This window comes from Chiloscyllium plagiosum, unplaced genomic scaffold, assembly GCF_037043375.1.
Source record: "Chiloscyllium plagiosum isolate Xiang-an unplaced genomic scaffold, Cpla_swu_hap1 HiC_scaffold_4, whole genome shotgun sequence".
Classification (NCBI taxonomy): Eukaryota; Metazoa; Chordata; class Chondrichthyes; order Orectolobiformes; family Hemiscylliidae; genus Chiloscyllium; species Chiloscyllium plagiosum.
The window spans coordinates 67,851,783-67,864,773 of NW_028270142.1; positions in this window are offsets into that span (position 1 = coordinate 67,851,783).

Consider the following 12,991-nt stretch of genomic DNA (forward strand, 5'->3'; position numbering starts at 1 on the left):
TTCATTTTCAAATCCTCTTTGTACACAGGAGAGGTGTCAGAGCACGGAGAACAGCTAATGCGGTTGATTATTCAAGACAGCTGGTAGAGATAAACCAGGAAACTATAGGCAAATAAATCTAACATCAGTGGTAAGGACTTTTTTGGAGCAAACATTGAGGAATAGAACTAATCTCCACTTGGAGAGGCAAGAATTAATCAAGCATAGTCAGCATGGTTTTGTCAGGAAAAGATCAAGTCTTACATGTTTAATGAGTTTTTTGAGGCGATGACGAGATGTATCGATGAGGGTAGAGCGGTTTATATAGTCTACATGGATTTTAGCAAGGCTTTTGACAACATCTTTCAAGAGTTAATGAGATCCAGGAGAATTTGACAAATTGGATCCAAAACTGGCTTAGTAGCTGGAGGCAGAGTGTGATTGTCAATTTTTTGGAGGCTGGAAGCTTGTGTCCCTTGCTGCTTGTAGTGTATTTTAATGTCTAAACATGTATGTAGGCGGTACAATCTGTAAATTGGCAAATGACACAAATATTGGAACTGCAGCAAATAGCAAGGAGGAAACCCTTTGACTACAGAATGATATGGAGGGGCTGGTCAGATGGGCTGAACACTGGCAAATGAAATTCAACCAGAAACTGTGAGATGGTACATTTTGGGCGGACTAACAAGGCAAAGAGTGCATGAAGAATGGTAGGACCCTAGAAAATACAGAGGATAAGAGGGTCCTTGGTATGCATTCCATTACAACCTTGAAGGCAGGAGGACAGACAGATAAGGTAATTAAGAAGGCATTTGGAATACTTGCTTTTATTAGTCAAGGGATTTAATATAAATGCAAGGAGGCTATGATAGAGCTGTATCTAACTGTAAGCTCAGGAGATATCAAAGGAGAAATTCCAGAGACCAAAGCTGGCTGGGGTGGGTAAGAATGAGTAGAGCTTGTTGCATTCTTCACAAGACATCTCATGAGATTATCTCAGTTCAGACATGATCGCATGCTCACCTTCATCATCAACTTTGTGAAACTGGAAGGATAACTCCAATACTGGAAATAAACCATTTTTAAATTTAAAATGTAAATAAAACAATGACATAAAATTCATATTCTTATTGTGGTCTGCTCATATTTCCTTAGCACCAATTGGGGACACTGCCATTGTTTCTTCTTCCTACATATAACCAATAATCTAGAATTTGGACAAAATTATTCCATTATTTTGGCATAAATGAGAACACAAGAACTTTGGATTTATATCTTTTTCTTAGCTTTCCAGTAAGATTGGCTAAAGCTTATTCAAAGTCTTATATCACTAACAGAGCAAATTCAAATGACAATTAATCATAATGAAGCAGGAGAATGGAGCAGAGAGAGCTAACTAATATTTATGTTCAATGCTTGCAGTACTGAGCACACAGAAACTCCTGTTTTACGGAGTCACTTCCTATATCGCTTTCTCCCACTTCTGAAACTTGCTCCTTTGGCATCACCCATTTGCCATCTCCCTTTCCATTTTCTCCACCTAGGCTAAGACATGGCTTTGGGTATAGTGTGCACTATCAAAGCAGTTTTTGTTGCATATAATATCTCACCAAATTGTTGAAATGTTCTAAAAATATGCCTAACTTTTGTAATCTGGCGAATGGTGTCATGCAACCAAAACATATGGGAAGTATATTTAATTGATGAAGAATACCACAAAGGACTGCAAAATGTTACAACACATTCTCTTTGTCTTGTGTTATTTAGAGACGCTAATACATAGTTCTGACTCGAGTTTCATATTTGTCATACTCCAAAAAGCAAAATAATCACAATTGGTGGTTTCAGCTGCTGGTAGCAATTTGCAGCTCAATTAATGCTGTTTAATGTTGATTTTTGCCTTTCATTCAATCTTCAAAGTGAAAGCAAGAGAAATTAGCAAGCTATGAAGAAATGACAATGATGCACATCAAGAATTCAGATAACAGTGCCAGATGGCAAATGATGCTACAGTCATTTTCAAGCTATGATCGCTTATCTCCAAAAATGAGATCTGAAATGTTGAGGAGGGAACCTCTTGTAGTCTCAGCTCAATTAAGGTCAGCTGATTCAAAAATATGTTTGATGTGAGGGTCACTAACTCCCAGAACTCTGGCAGTAGTGATAGTCTTCACACAAACCACAGGATAAAGAGTTTCATCAAGCAGTTTCATTTCCTATATATATTTAGAATACTTTGGATTCTGGACAATGGCATTCTGAAGAAGAGTCATTGGACTCAAAATATTAATTCTCTTTGTCTCTGCACAGATCCTGCCAAAGCTGCTAAGTTTCTCCAACATTATTTTGATTTTATTTTCATTCCTTTCTTGTCGCAGGACATTATATTAATAGCATTATATGTGGTCTTTATTTACAGTTGATTTTAGGTGAAAGTAGATACGCACTTGATACAACCAATTTTAATTTATTTGAGCATGTTTTTAAGTTTTAATTTTAACCCTGAAATTTGTATGTGCGCGGAGTGAGAATATATTGATGTGCTTTTGTTACTCATTTGCTATGTTTTCTCTGGAAACTTAACAACACAAGTTTCCTGGATGCCCATGTACAATGAGAAAGCTTTAACTTCCTTTTTCTGACAACCCCATAGCTCCTGGAGAGATAGCTCAGACCTTGCTCTATCTGCTGAGATGTTCTTGACAAATGCCCTTTTGATGTTGGAGCCTGTGAATGACATTTTCAATGTCTGCAGTCAACATGCACTTGTGTAAGGACAGAGAGACTATCCTGCTGTGGCACTGGAGGTCCAAAGAATTCAAGCCACTCAGAGTCCAACCAAATCTCATTGTTATCCAAATGCTGACAAATATTTCAGTGCAGATCAGTGAAGTGCTGTAATTTATTTATTTATTTATGTGATGTGGGTGTCACTGGCTGGTCAGCATTTATTGCCTATCTCTAAATGCCCTCGAGAAGGTGGTGGCAAGCTGTCTTCTTGAACTACTGCACCTAGCTGCCATGGGTTGACCCACAATGCCATCAGGGAGGATATTGTAATGCCAAAGCTAAAGTTTATATTGTCTTATTGAAGGTAACAAACAAGTTGACATTCAGTTTCTGCATAATCATGATCACAGCGTATTGACTCATTTGATTGGACTACTTAATGCACTAAGACTCAAACTAATTTATCCATTGAAAGGGACATACTCATCCTGCAAAATAAACACTAACATGCAGGAGCAACTGTTTCCATTCTTTCTGCAATAATGGTGACTAGGATGAATTAGAATATGCCTGAGAATGCAGTGTACAGTTTCTGCTGTTCAATGAGTGTCCTTTTCATCAAGCTACCCCAGGGTAGAACATCCAGCTGAGCACAGCCTGCTCCAGGCCATACCCTCTCACATGGGCTTTCAATTGAGTCCTAATCCCCACTACATAAATGCGCTCACTTGTACAGCTGGATTAATAGGGCAAAAAGATAATGAGCTTTCTCTACACTCCTTTCGGAACTGAGAATAATGAACTGGGACAATAAGCATATGAATTCCGTGACAGTGCACCTCCCAGACGGATTCAGTTCCTCTGAGCAGTCACTATCCATAGCTTCTAACTCTTGTAGCAAATATGAAGTGCCTGTCAGAGTTTGAAGATATGAATTACTATCAGGAAGGTCATAGAGTCATAGAAATGTACAGCATGGAAACAGACCCTTCAGTCCAACTTTGTCTATTTACCCTATCCATGCCTCTCATAATTTTTTAAACCTCTATAAGGTCACCCTTCAGCCTCCGACCCTCCAGGGAAAACGGCCCCAGCCTGTTCAGCCTCTGCTTATAGCTCAAATCCTCCAATCCTGGCAACATCCTTGTAAATCTTTTCTGAACCCTTTCAAGTTTCATAATGTGATGGTTCAAGTTATTACTATGAAAGTAATCAACATTTTACTTTCAACTTTAAATGAAGTCTACTTGACTAAGTGCTTTATGATACGTAGGTCACTGATATTTAATTAAATCACTAGCTAGTTAGGAGATCCCATCTCCAATGGTCGAAGATACTGAATCTCTACTGATATCTTGCATCTACTCCTCTGCTGTAATGAATAGACAGAGGGATAGATGATCACCACTGTTTGACATCCCCACCCTGTTTTTCTCTGCTCTTTCCTCTAGCAATGAGAGAAAGGAAATACCCATATGTGTGTGTATTGGTGGATATTGAGCCAATGATTGAAATACATTTAGGGAGGGAGTGCATCAGAGCAAGACATAACCTTGAGAAACATGAGGGTGTGTGAGATTAGTAGCCAGCTAGATATACATGGGGAAACATATATAAAGAAATGAATGTGAGTGAGTGTGAGGGATAATTGGGGTGACTGTCCCCATCACACCTAAGACACCAAACCATTTCCACTTCACTCCTCCATCACTCCCCCCATCCCCCCAACCCTGCTCTTTACTCCCTCGGTATAGATTCACCCTTGCCAGCCCTAGCCCTGCATGCAAAGTTCTCCTCTTCCTCGTCATAGGAAAATCGTTGACTGTACTACACCACCTCCTGTATGCTAACTTGAAATCAACTGAACTAGGTGCTATGGGGAATTTTGTATTTTGCTGAATTTAAAAAGAGAGAATGAATTTGACCAAATGTTCTTTGCTGATGTATGGTATTGCATAGAAAGTTTTACAAATGGGAACCCACCATAGGCTCGTGCAAATCCAATATGCCTCAGAAACCCTGCTGATTTTGTTCATTTTATGTCTGCATCTCATCCTTCCATTGAGAGAACAAATTTTGCATCCTGCTCAGTTAAGTCACATCCTGATCTTGTTGGATCCAGATTTTGTCTGGCTGGGGTGTTGCCTCTCATTATAGAAGTAGGGCAATTGTCTTTTAATGTCCATATCCAACCATGTTAAGACCAGAAAATGGCCATAATTTCAAAGATGAATAAGTCTGGATTAATTCCTCTGGTTGGCAGACAGTAATAAGGAGCCATTAATGTGTATTGCCACTAAGAGAGTGTAGAAGGAGGCTTTTCTTTATATAGAAAGGATTTTTAGAATGGGAATGTTTTGCAACAGGAAATATTTGAGGTGGAGATCATTGCATTTTTAAACAAGAAATGAATAAACATTTGAAGCAGAGGAAGCAGAAGGGCTATGGAGAGAGACTGAACAGTTGGTTTAATTTCACATTGCTGAGCATAGGCACCATTGCAGAAATGATAGAACAGATGGCCTGTTTCTGAAAACTTTTATCATTCTAAAGTTCTTGATTAATTAGGCACAAGAATGTTTTTCCTAACCTAGTTTTTAAATGTGTCAGTAACAGATACATGTCACCTATCAATATTTGTTCATACTAATAACACATGTAAATTTGGGTTGAAATGGGTTGATTATTTAACGTGTTGTTTAAAGCAGCAGTTATATTGGCCAGATTTTCTGATTGCAATAATGATGATATTGCTCAGAGTAACATCTATTACTCTGTGATACTATCAGTAAAGCTTTGCATTGTGGCGTTAATTCAAGATTTCTGCTAATAGTTCCCTAACCATATATCTGATATCTGTACACTGATATCATCTTAGATGGAAGTCAAGTAGAAATCACTGCAATGATATGAATTTGCACTTTCCACATTACTATTATTGCAGTGAAAACCTTTGTAAGAGTTATGCTTGTGATTACAGCGCAATTGGGTTATTAGAACATAGAAAACCTACACTGTGGAAACAGGCCATTTGGCCCAATAAGTCCACACCAACCCTTCAAAGAGTAGCTATCCCAGACCCATCCCCTTAACCTATAGCTCTACATTTCCCATGGATAATGCACCTAACCCATACATGTCTAAACACTATGGATAATTTAGCATGGCCAATTTACATGAGCAGCACATCCTTGGATGGTGGAAGGAAACTAGAGTACCCAGAGGAAAGCCACGCAGACACAGGGAGAATGTGCAAATTCCATACAGACAGTCATCCAAAGCTAGAATTGAACATGGGACCCTGGTGCTTTAAGGCAGCAGTACTAACCACTGAGCCACCATGCCACTCTTAGCATTGTACATGCTAACTTTGTATGCATAACTTCTCTGGTCCAAAAAAAAAAGTTAATTTTACACTAATGGAATATGGATTTCTCCATTATTCCAATATAAATTCATATATTATTAAACCACTAAAAATTATAAGAGCAGAAGTAAGCCATTCAGCCCATTGAGTTTGTACTGCCATTCAATGAGTTCATAACTGATCAAATAATCCTCAACTCCAATTTCCTGGCTTTTTCCTACAACGCTTGGTTTCCTTAACTTCCTTCCAAAAGTTCACCTTCTGCCAATCTACTCAAATATTCCTCATAAGACACGGATTTCATATCTAGAATCATTACATGAACCTTCTCTGGAGTGCCTCCAAAAGCAATATATCTATCCTTAGATACTGTTGGCAAGTTTCCAATTGGTACAACCAGTGCCTTCTATAGTGAAAGCAAGACTTCTCTTTTTATACTTCATTACCTTTAGAATAAAGGCCAAAATTACATTTACATTTCCTATTAACTGCTGAACTTGTAAGCTACTTTTTGTGATATGTTCACAAGTACTCCCAAATCCTTCTGTACTATAGTTTCCTGAAGTCTTGCTCCATTTAAATAATATTCAGTTCCTCTATTCTTCTTGCCAAAGTGACCTCATAAATTAATGATATTTCAGTTCTCACCTTAGTCCCATGCAAATATCCCAAACTTTATGTAACTTTAAGCAAAACTTTAAATTTAAAAAAAGCTACTTGGCCTCTTTTGCTGTCATCTAAACATAGGAGTTAGCTCCTCAGTCCTTCAAGCCTACACTGCTATTCAATAAATCATGTCTGATCAAAAGTTCATGTCCCTATCCCCCGTGAACAGCAATGATTCATCTTAATGTATAAGGATAATGTATTAATGTGAATCCTTGTACATATTTATTACAATATATTTTCCATTTTAATAAAAGGAAAAAAGAGAGTTGTTGTATTAGTGCACTGATCTGTTGGTTAGTCATCAAGTTATGCAATTCAATACGTTTATGCATGTAATATAATAGTAATTTAAGTAAGCATATAACCCAGACTGTACATGTATGTCTGAGATGCCAGATTAATGTGCATGAACATCATAAAAAAAATTCCAGATACCTGTCACAATAAGAACACAAACCTCTGCAGTCTCTATTATGTGCTGCAACATATAGAACACCATATCAATACACCCTTATACCATAATCTGAAGGCAAGCAAAGGTATATAGGTGGCTCAGTGAGTAGTACTGATGCCTCACAGTGCCAGGGACCTGTGTTTGATTCCACCCTCAGGTGACTGTCTGTATGGAGTTTGCGCATTCTCTCCATGGGTTTCCTCTGGGTGCTCTGGTTTCCTCCTGTAATCGAAAGCTTAATAGGTTATGCAGATTGGCCATGGTAAATTGCCTATAGTGTCCAGGGATGTGCAGACTAGGTGGATTAGAACAAAGAAAATTACAGCACAAGAACAGGCTTTTCGGCCTTCCAAGCCTGTGCTGATCAGATCCTCTATCTAAACCTGTCACCTTTCTAAGGATCTGTATCCCTCTGCTCCCTGCCCATTCATTATCTGTCATGCCAGCCTCCACCACTTTTGCTGGCAATGTGTTCCGGATACCGACAAACCTCTGCATAAAGAACTTTCCACACATATTTCCCTTAAACTTTTCTCCTTTCAATTTGAATTTATGACCCTGAGCAAATGAGTCGACCACTCTGAGTAAAAGCTTCTTGCTATCCACCCTGTCTATACCTCTCATGATTTTGTAGACCTCAATCAGGTTCCCCCTCGACCTCCTTTTTAATGAAAATAATCCTAACCTACTCAATCTCCCTTCATAGCTAGCAGCCTCCATACCAGGCAACATCCTGGTGAATCTCCTCTGCACCCTCTCCAAAGCATCCACATCCTTCTGGTAATGTGGCGACCAGAACTGTACACAGTATTCTAAATGTGGCCAAACCAAAGTCCTATACAACTATAACATGCCCTGCCAATTCCTGTACTCAATATCCCGTCTGATGAAGAAATCCATTCTGTATACTTTCTTGACCACTCTATCAACCTGCGTCATCACCGTCAGGGAACAATGGACCTGAACATCCAGTTCAGTCTCTGATTGATAGTACCAGCATCAAGGCCTGTGATAGCTCAAAAAATATATCTGTGTTCAACTTTCAGCATTAAATGAGCAGGGTTATTGTGAGAGTTGCAGTCAGAGAATCATAGAGTCATAGAGATGTACAGCACGGGAACAGACCCTTCAGTCTAATTCATCCATGCCGACCAGATATCCCAACCCAATGTAGTCCCACCTGCCAGCACCTGGCCCATATCACTCTAAACCCTTCCTATTCATATATCCATCCAGATGCCTTTTAAATGTTGCAATTGTACGAGCCTCTAACACTTCCTCTGGCAGTCCATTCAACACACATACCACCCTCTGAGTGAAAATATTGGCTTTTAGGTCTCTTTTATATATTTCTCCTCTCACCCTAAACCTATGCCCTCTAATTCTGAACTCCCGCACCCCAAGGAAGAGACTTAGTCTATTTATCCTATCCATGACCCTCATGATTTTATAAACCTCTATAACGTCCACCCCTCAGCCTCCGACATTCCAGGGAAAACAGCCCCAGCCTATTCAGCCTCTCCCTATACCTCAAATCCTCCAACCCTGGCAACATCCTTGTAAGTCTTTTCTGAACCCTTTCAAGTTTCACAACATCTTTCCGATAGGAAGGAGACCAGAATTGGACGCAATATTCCAACAGTGGTCTAACTAATGTCCTGTACAGCCGCAACATCACCTCCCAACTCCTGTACTCAATACTCTGACCAACAAAGGAAAGCATACCTAACTCCTTCTTCACTATCCTATCTACCTGCGACTCCACTTTCAAGGAGCTATGAACCTGCACTCCAAGGTCTCTTTGTTCAGAAACACACCCTAAGACCTCACCATTAAGTGTATAAGTCCTGCTAAAATTTGCTTTACCAAAATGCAGCACCTCACATTTATCTAAATTAAACTCCATCTGGCACTTCTCAGCCCATTGACCCATCTGATCAAGATCCCATTATAATCTGAGGTAACCTTCTTCGCTTACCACTACACCTCCAATTTTGGGTGTCATCTGCAAACTTACCAACTATGCCTCTTATGCTCACATCCAACTCACTTATATAAACGACGAAAAGTAGAGGACCCAGCACCGATCCTTGTGGCACTCCACCGGTCACAGGCCTCCAGTCTGAAAAACAACCCTCCACCACCACCCTCTGTTTTCTACCTTTGAGCTGGTTCTGTATCCAAATGGCTAGTTCTCTTTGTATTCCATGAGATCTAACCTTGCTAACCAGGCTCCCATGGGGAACCTTGGCAAATGCCTTACTCAAGTCCATATAGATCACATCTACCGCACTGCCCTCATCAATCCTCTTTGCTACTTCTTCAAAAAACTCAATCAAGTTTGTGAGACATGATTTCCCACGGACAAAGCCATGTTGACTATCCCTAATCAGTCCTTGCCTTTCCAAATACATGTACATCCTGTCCCTCAGGATTCCCTCTAGCAACATGCCCACCACCGACATCAGGCTCACTGGTCTATAGTTCCCTGGCTTGTCCTTACCATCCTTCTTAAATAGTGGCACTATATTAGCACCTCATCTGTGATTATTGATGATACAAATATCTCAGCAAGGTGTCCAGAAATCACTTGCCTAGCTTCCCGCAGAGTTCTAGGGTACACCTGATCAGGTCCTGGGGATTTATCCATTTTTATGTGTTTCAAGACATCCAGCACTTGCTCCTCTATAATATGGACATTTTTCGAGATGTCACCATCTATTTCCCTACATTCTTTATCTTCAATGTCCTTTTCCACAGTAAACACTTATTCAAAATTCTCGTTTAGTATCACCCCCATCTCCTGCAGCTCCACGCAAAGGCCACCTTGCTGATCTTAAAGGGGAGAAAGTGAGGTCTGCAGACGCTGGAGATCAAAGCTGAAACTTTATTGCTGGAACAGCACAGCAGGTCAGGCAGCATCTAGGGAACAGAAGATTCGACGTTTCGGGCACATGCCCTTCTTCAGGAATGAGCAGAGAGTGTTCAGCAGGAGAAGATAAAAGGTAGGGAGGAGGGACTTGGAGGAGGGGCATTGGAAATGTGATAGGTGGAAAGAGGTCAAAGTGAAGGTGATAGGTCGGAGTAGGGTGGAGGCGGAGAGGTCAAGAAGAAGACTGCAGGTCAGGAAGGCGGTGCCGGGCTGGAGGGATTCGGCTGAGACAAGGTGGGGGGAGGGGGGATGAAGAAACTGGTGAAGTCCAAGTTCATCCCCTGTGGTTGGAGGGTTCCCAGTCGGAAGATAAGACGCTCCTCCTCCGACCGTCGCGTTGTTGTGGTTTGGCGGTGGATGAGTCCAATGACCTGCATATCCTCGGTGGAGTGGGAGGGGGAGTTGAAATGCTGTGCTACAGGGTGATTGGGTTGGTTCGTCCGGGTGGCCCAGAGGTGCTCTCTGAATCGCTCCGCAAGTAGGCGGCCTGTCTCGCCAATATAGAGGAGGCCACACCGGCTGCAGCGGATGCAGTAGATAATGTGGGTGGAGGTGCAGGTGAATCTGTGGCGGATCTTAAAGGGGCCCTATTCTGTCCCAGGTTACCCTTTTGTCCTTAATGTACTTGTAAAAATCCTTTGGATTTTCCTTAACTCTGGTTACCAAAACTATCTCATGTCTCCATTTTTCCCTCCTGATTTCCCCCTTAAGTATACTCCTGCTGCCTTTATACTCTTTTAAGGATTCATTCAATCTATCATGTCTATAACTGAAATATGTTTCATTCTTTTTCTTAACCAAACCCTCAAGTCGAATGAGGATTGATACTTTCTCAGTTGTGGGACATGGCTATTGCATCACCACTTCAGGAATGGTTCCAGTTGCCTCCTGTGAGGATTCTCTTCCCTCGGACTGTGAGGAGCCTGATGTCAGGCACCCTAACACCCACATTTGCTCTTTCTGTAGGTTGTGTGTGGTTTAGGAGAGGTAGGAAGAATGTGCAGTAGCAGACAGAAGAATGTGACAATTAACCTGCTGAAACAGAAAAGGTCATTGACCTTCTTATGGCACTGCTGGCTGCTCCCCGCCTGTCTAGGGAATAGTACCGACTCATGTGGCAACCTCAGACCATGATGCTAGAGTCTGGTGCTGTGACCTCTTCTGGCAGTCCTCTGCTGCACCACCCCCTCAACCTGGACCTCCAAGTCCCTGTCAGAGAATCTTGGTACCGTTTTGCCCTTTACAATATCTTGACCCCATTGCCATCACAGGGCAGCTCCACAATACCAGTACTCATCTGGATACACAGCAGACAACAGGAATGCTGGTAAGTGGTAAGTTGTTTTGGAAAAAGGTGCATGGTAAATTGGCTATGAAATTGTGTGAGAGGGTACTAGATGTTAGTAGGTGTTAGTAGTTAAAGGGATGGATTTGGTAAGATATGATGAGAAATGTCGCTAGGCCTCATGAAAAGAAACACTTCAAAAAGCTCATGCAACTCACAGCTACTCAAAAAAATGTGAGATTGAGCACAATGAGTAACTTAGCATCTACACAAAAGAGTATATGTTAATGTTTTGGTGGATCAGAAGTCAGGTATGAATGAACAAGGATCCTTCGATGCTGACTATTTGAAATAAATAGGTCAAATTTGGATGCAATATAGTGAGCAAATCATGATTAATACTTAGTGAAAGGGTAGTTGTTCTGAAATGGAATGACTCCTTAAAGTGCAAATCTGCATAAATGCTTTGATTTATCTGACAATGGAATAAGAGATGATATTTTGATGTGAAGGAGAGGATGTAGCAGAGGGGCCAATAAGGACATGCTGATGAAGCAGTATAGGTTCTGAATTGCTTCTCGTTGGTGTGATTTTCTGGTGCAGCATGATAAATAGCATGAGGCTCTAATATCAAAACCACAGCCATAATTCTTCATGCAATTTCTACCTTTTCAGCAAATCCTTGGTTATTGCATCCCTCTGCAATCTCATTAAAATCAGAATGATCAACTTATTAACCATTAGCTTTTCGTGACTGCCTCCTTCAAAAGCTCAAGAAATTGCTGAAGCATTTTCAATCAAACTATTTGCTTTAGGGCCACACACATTTGGGTCAACAATTGTGTGAAAGCTTACAAAGAAGTTTAGAAGTCAGCATTTCTTTAGGTTAAATAAATATGGTTCAATCAGGTTAAAAGAATTGTGTTACTATGAAGCAGCAAAACAGAAGAAGTTAAATAATCTCTTCATTTAGCACTACTGCAATAATATGTAATGCCAACTGGCTTCCTAAAGTGCATTACTTTTATTTCATGACCATATAGTTAATCATTTAGTTCCCAAAGGGCAAGAGGCATCCGAGGCAGCAGTTTACACACTGACAACAGTTGAATGCTATTCAAGTCTAGTGACCTTCATGCTGGCTGTCACTATATAACAGGACATGATACAGTACACAAGTTAGTCAGGTTTTTATAGCTAGTAATGTTGAACTCAGACCCAAGGGGTGATAATCATTATATTTACACATGCTGGAGTCTTTCCTTTATATTTGCCATAAAAATATAGGTTAAAAACAAGCCAACCAGCAACATTTCAACACTGAAAGATGTACAAAGTTTACCAACCGTTAAAGGTATGAATCAAGTGATGTCTCAAACATTCTTCGAATGGAAGATATTTGTTTTTCCTCTGAGGAAGCTCTGAGAAATTGCTGCAGGAATAAAAAGGCTCGTTGAACTTTTATTTGAAATTTGAAAAGAACTGTGGATATTGGATATTTAAATAGAAACAGACAAGACAGGAAACACACAACGGGCAGAGCCATATCTTGGGAGTGTTTCACAGTATCAT